Here is a 7,710-nt window from a genome sequence, read left to right as displayed (position 1 = left end):
CCTCAGCCTCCCGGGTAGCTGGGGCTACAGGCGCCGCCACCTCGCCCGGCTAGTTTTTTTTTTGTAGTTTTTAGTAGAGACGGGGTTTCACCGTGTTAGCCAGGATGGTCTCGATCTCCTGACCTTGTGATCCGCTTGAGCCACCGCGCCCGGCAAGTCCTTTTATTTTCAATTCAAGTTAACAATAAGTTGGCCGGGCGTGTTGGCTCACGCCTGTAATCCCAGCACTTTGTAAGGCTGAGGCGGGTGGATCACCTGAAGTCAGGAGTTCGAGAACAGCCTGGCCAACATGGCAAAACCCCGTCTCTACTAAAAATACAAAAATTAGCCAGGCATGGTGGTGCGCCCCTGTAGTCTCGATACTCAAGAGGCTAAGGCAGGAGAATCACTTGAACTCAGGAGGTGGAGGTTGCAGAGAGCCAAGATCACACCACTGCACTCCAGTCTGCGTGACAGAGCAAGACTCCATCACAAAAAAAGAAACCCAATAAGTAGCAATCAGGTATCACCTGTGTTTCTCAGCCCTTCTCTGCTACTGCTGGTTTACTGCCACTCAAGCAGTGGACCAAAAGGCATTTGTTTCTGGCCAGCCACCATGGACATGACCTGATCACTGCTTTTGTCTCTGTGACTTGACCTGTATCCCTTTCTCTCTTTTTTTTCTTTTCTTTTTTTTCTATGACTTAACCTGTATCCCTCTCTCTCTTTTTTTTTCTTTTCTTTTCTTTTTTTTTTGGAGATAGTTTTTCATTCTGTCTCCCAGAGTGGAGTGCATTGGCACAATCATAGCTCACTGCAGACTCTACTTCCCAGGCTCAGGTAGTCCTTCCACCTCAGCTTTCTGAGTAGCTGGGACTACAGGCGTGTGCAGACTATAGGCATGTGCAACCATGCCCAACTAATTTTTATTTTTATTTATTTATTCATTTTAGATGGAATTTCGCTGTTACTGCCCAGGCTGGAGTGCAGTGGCGCAAGCTCGGCTCACCGCAACCTTGGTCTCCCGGGTTCAAGTGATTCTCTTGCCTCAGCCTTCCTGAGTAGCTGGCATTACAGGCATGTGCCAGCACGCCCAGCTAATTTTGTATTTTTAGTAGAGATGGGGTTTCTTCATGTTGGTCAGGCTGGTCTCAAACTCCCAACCTCAGATGATCCGCCTGCCTCGGCCTCCCAAAGTGCTGGGATTACAGGCGTGAGCCACCACACCTGGCCTAATTTTTATTTTTATTTTTTCTAAAGACGGGGGTCTCACCATGTTGCGCAACCTGGCCTCGAACACTTGGGCTCAAGCAGTCCGCCTGCCTTGACCTCCCAAAGTGCTGGGAATACAGGCATGAGCCACCATGTCTGGCCCTCTCTGTTTTTTGAAACCTGATGATCGCCAGGCACGGTGGCTCACGCCTATAATCCCAGCATTTTGGGAGGCCAAGGCAGGCAGATCACTTGAGATGAAGAGTTTGAAACCAGCCTGGCCAACATGATGAAACACTGTCTCTACTAAAAATACAAAAATCAGCCAGACATCGTGGCGGTGCACACATGTAATCCCAGCACTTTGGGAGGCTGAGGCAGTGGATCACTTGAGGTGAGGAGTTTTGAGCCCAGCCTGGCCAACATGGTGAAACTTCGTCTCTACTAAAAATACAAAAAAAAAAAAAAAAAAAAAAATTAGCTGGGCCTGGTAGTGCATGCCTGTAATCCCGGCTACTTGGGAAGCTGAGGCAGAAGAATTGCTTGAACCTGGAAGGCAGAGGTTGTAGTGAACCCAAATCGTGCCACTGCACTCCAGCCTGGGCGACAGAGCGAGAGTCCGTCTGAAAAAAACAAACAAACAAAGCCACAAAGAAACCTGAAGAAAAAAACCCCCAAAAAACCTGGTGGGTTGGTCAGAGGCAGTTACCTATGTAACATACTGGCAGAAATTCTCAGGATAGGCAAAAAGATAAGAACCAAAGAACATATCCTTCTCTAAGTCATAAAAATTATTTTCTGTGAATGAAAAGCCAAAACTTTGCATTACCAGGCCCTGCTATTGATAGTTTACTTGGCCAGTGTATTCACAGATGGAGGAAGCATTGTCACATGACAAATAACCAGATTATGCCCATAGTCTGGTTGGCAGGATTGTACAAGGGTGCCTGACTAATCAAGAGTCCACCTGCTTGTTTCTTTTGATTAGAATCTAATATATTTGCTGTATAGAATTTAGAAAGTTAAGAAAAGCACAAAGAAAAGAACTTAATCAACCTCAGGCGATCAAAACCGAAGAAACAAAATCTTAAAGGCTATGGTTTATTGCAGGGGATTGGGGGTGGGGGGAGGGAAAACATGGAGAATTAAGTCAGATAATGCCAGCAGCCAAAGGGGCAAAATGGTCTGTGACATTATCCTGTTCAGAGCTTGGAAATATACAAGGGACATAGGAGCAATTTACACTGACACATAGCTGCTGTACCAGTAAAAATGAGGCTTTGCAAGCTTGTACCTACTATATAACATGCACTTGGTTGATGGCCACGCATCTTCAGTCAGAATTTATATATAAATATATGCACCTATTTTTTTGAGTGCATATAATTTAGACCTAAAAATCCTTATGATTAGATGAAACACCAAAAATGTAAGGAAAATAACACGGCAGAGGAATAGCTCAGCCTAAACAGTGTGATGGTCCCAGCTAATACATCAGATGCGGTTTTTTTGCTCCCTTATGTTCTTTGGATATGGTTATGGCATTTGTAGGCTTGGAGGTGAAGAACTGAAGATAACTGGTGCTGGATAGAGGAGCCTTATTTTTTATTATGGCAGCTTGCTATTTTTATAACATGGTGATTGAGTTGAACACAATCAAAGTACAGTAGTAACTGATCTCCCCTTCTTCCTGGATGAATGAGCAGATGAGTAAATATTGATGTCAGCATCCTTGAACCATATCATAGTGAGCAGTGTTTGGCTACTGCTGTTTGAAATGATGCTGTGTTTTGGTTGTGGTCCGAAGCTTTGAAGCGCTACTTAGCATCTCCTTTCTTCCATGGAGCTCTAACCATTCAAACATGACAGATTTGGTAAAATGCTAGTTAGGTTGAGTCTTCCTTGCCCCACTCAGTCATCTTTGTATGAATCCCATGGTTCTGGGGTTTTTTTCTTTTTTTCCTTTTTCTTTTTTTTTTTTTTTTTTTTTGTTAATCCAGTTTTTAGCTGGTGTTTATGAAGAATAGTGAGTACCTAGAACTGTGCCACTAATTAAAGGAAATCCTAAGAAGGTGCATTTCTTTACAGAGCTGTGTCATGCCATCCTTTGGGCCCTCTGCTGGAAAAGTAGAATCAAGTCTCAAATAATGCCTTTTTAATTGTATCCTCTAGTATTATAGATATAGGACAGTACTGTATCATACCTCTGTGAATGTAAAATATCTTGTACCTGCTTTATGATACGTAGTAGTGACCGTGCTTTATCAGAGCTGTTTTTAATGATGTTATTCTAGAATGTTTTATTTCCAGATGATGATTCAGAAGCTAATTTTAAAAAATGGTGCCAGGTACCACAACAGTAACAGAACTTTGCAATTTTCTGGGGTTTTGTTTTTTACCTTCCCCCCCCTTTTTTTTTTAAATGGAGTGTGCTGGATGTCTCTATAATTTTATTCAGATGACTGCAGAACCTGGAAAAGCTGTTGCTGCTATTGATGCATAACATACTGCTATTGGTCTTTTTATATAAATATATATGTATATACATATATATATATAATTTGAATTTTTGGAAACTTTAGCTGTGCTGTCAACTTTGGAAAAAGTATCCCAGTTTACTGTGTTGAGTTGGCATTGTACAGAAATTAACAGCCATATTGGTCTAGAAACGTTAAACTTAATTTTTTCCATTTGTACAGGGGTAACGCACTGTATTAAATATGTAAGGTCTTATCTACATGGGTTTGATTACAGAAACTAATAAAGTATTCTCTAAATAATGAAAAAAAAAAAAAAAAAAAAAAAAAAAAAACTTAATCTCACTGCTCAGAGATAACCACAGCAGAATTTTGATATGTAATTTAGCCTGTCTTTATATATCTGTATCTTTTATAATTTGGGTTATATAATACAGCATTATTTTGTAACCAGCTTTTTCCACTTAATACAACATCATGGTGCTTGCTTCAGCAGTAAATATACTAAAATTGGAATGATACAGAGAAGGTTAACATGGCCCCTGTATAATATATATATTTTTAAAATACATCCTGAACATGAATTTTTAATGGTTGCCTGGTGGCCCATATTACCGTAGTATTGTCCTCTTTTGTTAGATATTGAGTTGTTTTGTTTTAGTAGATAGCACTTTATGGAACATCCTTATATACATTAATAATGAAATGATTGGAGTTTTTTTTTTTTTTTTTTTTGAGATGGAGTCTCGCTCTGTTGCCCAGGCTTGAATGCAGTGGCGCAATCTTGGCTCACTGCAGCCTCCACCTTCCGGGTTCAAACAGTTCTCCTGCCTCAGTCTCCTGAGTAGCTGGGACTACAGGTGTGTGTCACCACCCCCAGCTAATTCTTGTATTTTTTTTTTTTTTGGTGGAGCCTAGGTTTTGCCATGTTGGCCAGGCTGGTCTCGATTTCCTGACCTCAAGTGATCTACCCGCCTTAGCCCCCAAAGTGCTGGGATTACAGGCATGAGCCACTGTGCCTGGCTGATCAGGGATTTTCTTTTTTTTTTTTTGGCAGGGATGAGGGGAGGAGTTTCGCTGTTGTTGCCCAGGCTGGAGTGCAATGGCGCGATCTTGGCTCACTGCAGCCTCTGCCTCCTGGGTTCAAGCGATTCTCCTGCCTCAGCTTCCCGAGTAGCTGGGATTACAGGCGCGCACCACCACGCCTGGCTAATTTTTTGTATTTTTAGTAGAGACAGGGTTTCACCATGGCCAGACTGGTCTTGAACTCCTGACCTCAGGTGATCCACCTGCCTCGGCCTCCCAGAGTGCTGGGATTACAGGCGTGAGCCACTGTGCCTGGCCTGATCAGGGATTTATTTATTTATTATTATTATTATTTTTGAGAATGTGTTTAGAACTAGAATGGGTGGTTCAAGAGATTACCATATATTTAAGACTTTTAGAACATATATTGCCAGATTACCTTCCAGAAAAGATATACCAGTTTTTAGTTCTAACAGACAGATGCCTCTTGCTCCATACTCTCGTGCCACTGCGTTTTCATTGTTGGTAGTAGTGTTGACCTTTGCCAAACAGGATAAAAATGTTATCTTTTAAAGTATTTATTTCTTTGATTATTAATGAGGTTTAACATTGTTGCATATGTTTGTTGACCATTAATATTTCCCACTTGTAAATTTGCCTGTTTTCTATCAACGTATTAATCTTTTTCTTACAGTTTTTTTTTTTTCTTTTTTTTGAGACGGAGTCTCGCTCTGTCACCCAGGCTGGAGTGCAGTGGCACCATTTCGGTTCACTGCAACCTCTGCCTCCCAGGTTCAAACGATTCCCCTGCCTCAACCTCCCGAGTCGCTGCAATTACAGGCATGCGCCACCATGCCCAACTAATTTTTGTATTTTTAGTAGAGACGGTGTTTCATCACATTGGCCAGGCTGGTCTTGAACTCCCGAATTCAAGCGATCCACCCACCTCATACTCCCAAAGTGTTGGGATTACAGGTGTGAGTCACTGCGTCCGGCCTTCTTATAGATTTATAAGTGTATTCATACTACTTTTTTTAAAGACAGTGTCTTGACCTGTTGTACAGGCTGAAGTGCAGTGACGCAGTCACAGCTCATTGTAACCTGTAATTCCTTGGCCTTTGTTGCCCAGTGTGGTCTTAAATTCCTGGGCTCAAGTGATTCTCCTGCCTTAACCTCCCAAAGTATTGGGATTACAGGGGTGAGCCACCACATATGGCCTCATGCTGCTTTTTTTTTTTTCCAACTACTTTAGTCAAATGCTTCTTCTTAAGACTATTACTAGTCAAAAACAAAATAGATTAAATGGAGGTAGTGACAGGACACTGTCCTGTTTGAGGCCATCTATTATTGGTGCGAAAAGCCAACATTACATGAGTAGGTTTAGATAGAAGGTCATTCACTCCAACATTGTTCATAATGGTAAAAAACTAGTCAAACAGTCCTTCACGGCTATAATCACAACACTTTGGGAGGCCAAGTCAGGAGTATCGCTTGAATCCAGGAATTCCAGACCAGCCTGAACAGCATAGAGAAACCACATCTCTAAGAAAACTTTTTAAAATTAGCGGGGCATGGTGGCATGTGGCTATAGTCCCAGCTATTCAGGAGGCTGAGGTGGAAGGATTGCTTCAGCCCAAGAGGTTGAGGTTACAATGAGCTATGATCACACCACTGCACTCCAACTCAGGCAACAGAGCAAGGCCTTGTCTTTAAAAAAATAATGATAATACATTTTTAAAATAAAAAGGAAAATAATATGGGTAAACTCTACCTGTCAGTGGTAAATACCACATATTTCTATCAATGATAGGCAGTCTTCCTAGAATAATCCCATTGAAGAAAATCCAAAATCGTTGTATGAAAAAATACACAGGGTTGTTCCATGTGTAAAAATCTTTTAATCATGGTACATTTTTTATCAAAAACATTCATACTACTTGAATACATTAAAAGAGTACAAAAGCATTCCGATGTACATATAAACACACTAAACAAAGGGAATGCTTTCTAGTGAAATTAGAAATAAATACAAGAATGTTAAGGGAGAGAGTCTCATATTACCAGAGTCAGTGAAATTAACTGCTTTATTTTTATTATTTTTTTTTTTTTTTTGAGACAGTTTTGCTCTGTCTCAAAGACAGCTCTGTCACCCAGGCTGGAGTACAGAGGTGCAGTCTCGGCTCACTGCAACCCCCGTCTTCCGGGTTCAAGTAATTCTCATAGTTCAGCCTCCTAAGTAGCTGGGATTACAGCCATGCACCACCATGCCTGACTACTTTTTGTACTTTTAGTAGAGATAGGGTTTTTGCTATGTTGGCCAGGCTGATTTCGAACTCCTGACCTCAAGTGATCCGCCTGCCTCGGCCTCCCAAAGTGCTGGGATTACAGGCATGAGCCACCACACCCGGCCATTAACTGCTTTTTACAGCATAAATTATACCTGTTGGGAATTAGTTTTTAAATATATAAGCTATAGGATGGACAAACACCAATGTGAACAACTATCAAACAGAATTTTGTAATTCAGGAACATAGCTTCAAGTGCTTCATAACATGGAAAGCAACTCCTAAAAATAGTAATTGGCTTAATTTCTTAAAAGTTAGAAGAAGCATTCCAGAAAGTGATTTGTTACAATTAGCAACAGAAGAACAACATTAGAAATAATACTGGAAACATAAGAACTGAGGTCCCCCAGTACCAAGAGATAGAATCAAACTTTTTCTCATTAGAATTTTAAAGAATATAGCTGCGCGCGGTGGCTCATGCCTGTAATGTCAACAATTTGGGAGGCCAAGTCAGGTGGATCACGAGGTCAGGAGATCAAGACCGTCCTGGCTAACACGGTGAAACCCTGTCTCTACTAAAAATACAAAAAAATTAGCCGGGCATGGTGGCAGGTGCCTGTAGTCCCAGCTACTCAGGTGACTGAGGCAGAAGAATGGTGTGAACCCGGGAGGCAGAGCTTGCGGTGAGCCGAGATCACGCCAATGCACTCCAGCCTGGGCGACAGAGCAA

At 41.6% G+C, this 7,710-nt stretch overlaps 1 non-coding gene across 1 annotated transcript; it reads left to right on the top strand.

Moving 5' to 3' along the window:
* Positions 1-4,152: 4,152 nt before the first annotated feature.
* On the top strand, positions 4,153-4,255 carry LOC111531619. Its single transcript, XR_002728332.1, has one exon. It is a non-coding gene; the product is annotated as a U6 spliceosomal RNA (small nuclear RNA).
* Positions 4,256-7,710: the final 3,455 nt, after the last annotated feature.

The sequence above is a fragment of the Piliocolobus tephrosceles genome, chromosome 12, assembly GCF_002776525.5.
Source record: "Piliocolobus tephrosceles isolate RC106 chromosome 12, ASM277652v3, whole genome shotgun sequence".
NCBI lineage: Eukaryota > Metazoa > Chordata > Mammalia > Primates > Cercopithecidae > Piliocolobus > Piliocolobus tephrosceles.
This window is presented reverse-complemented; position numbering and strand designations above follow the sequence as displayed.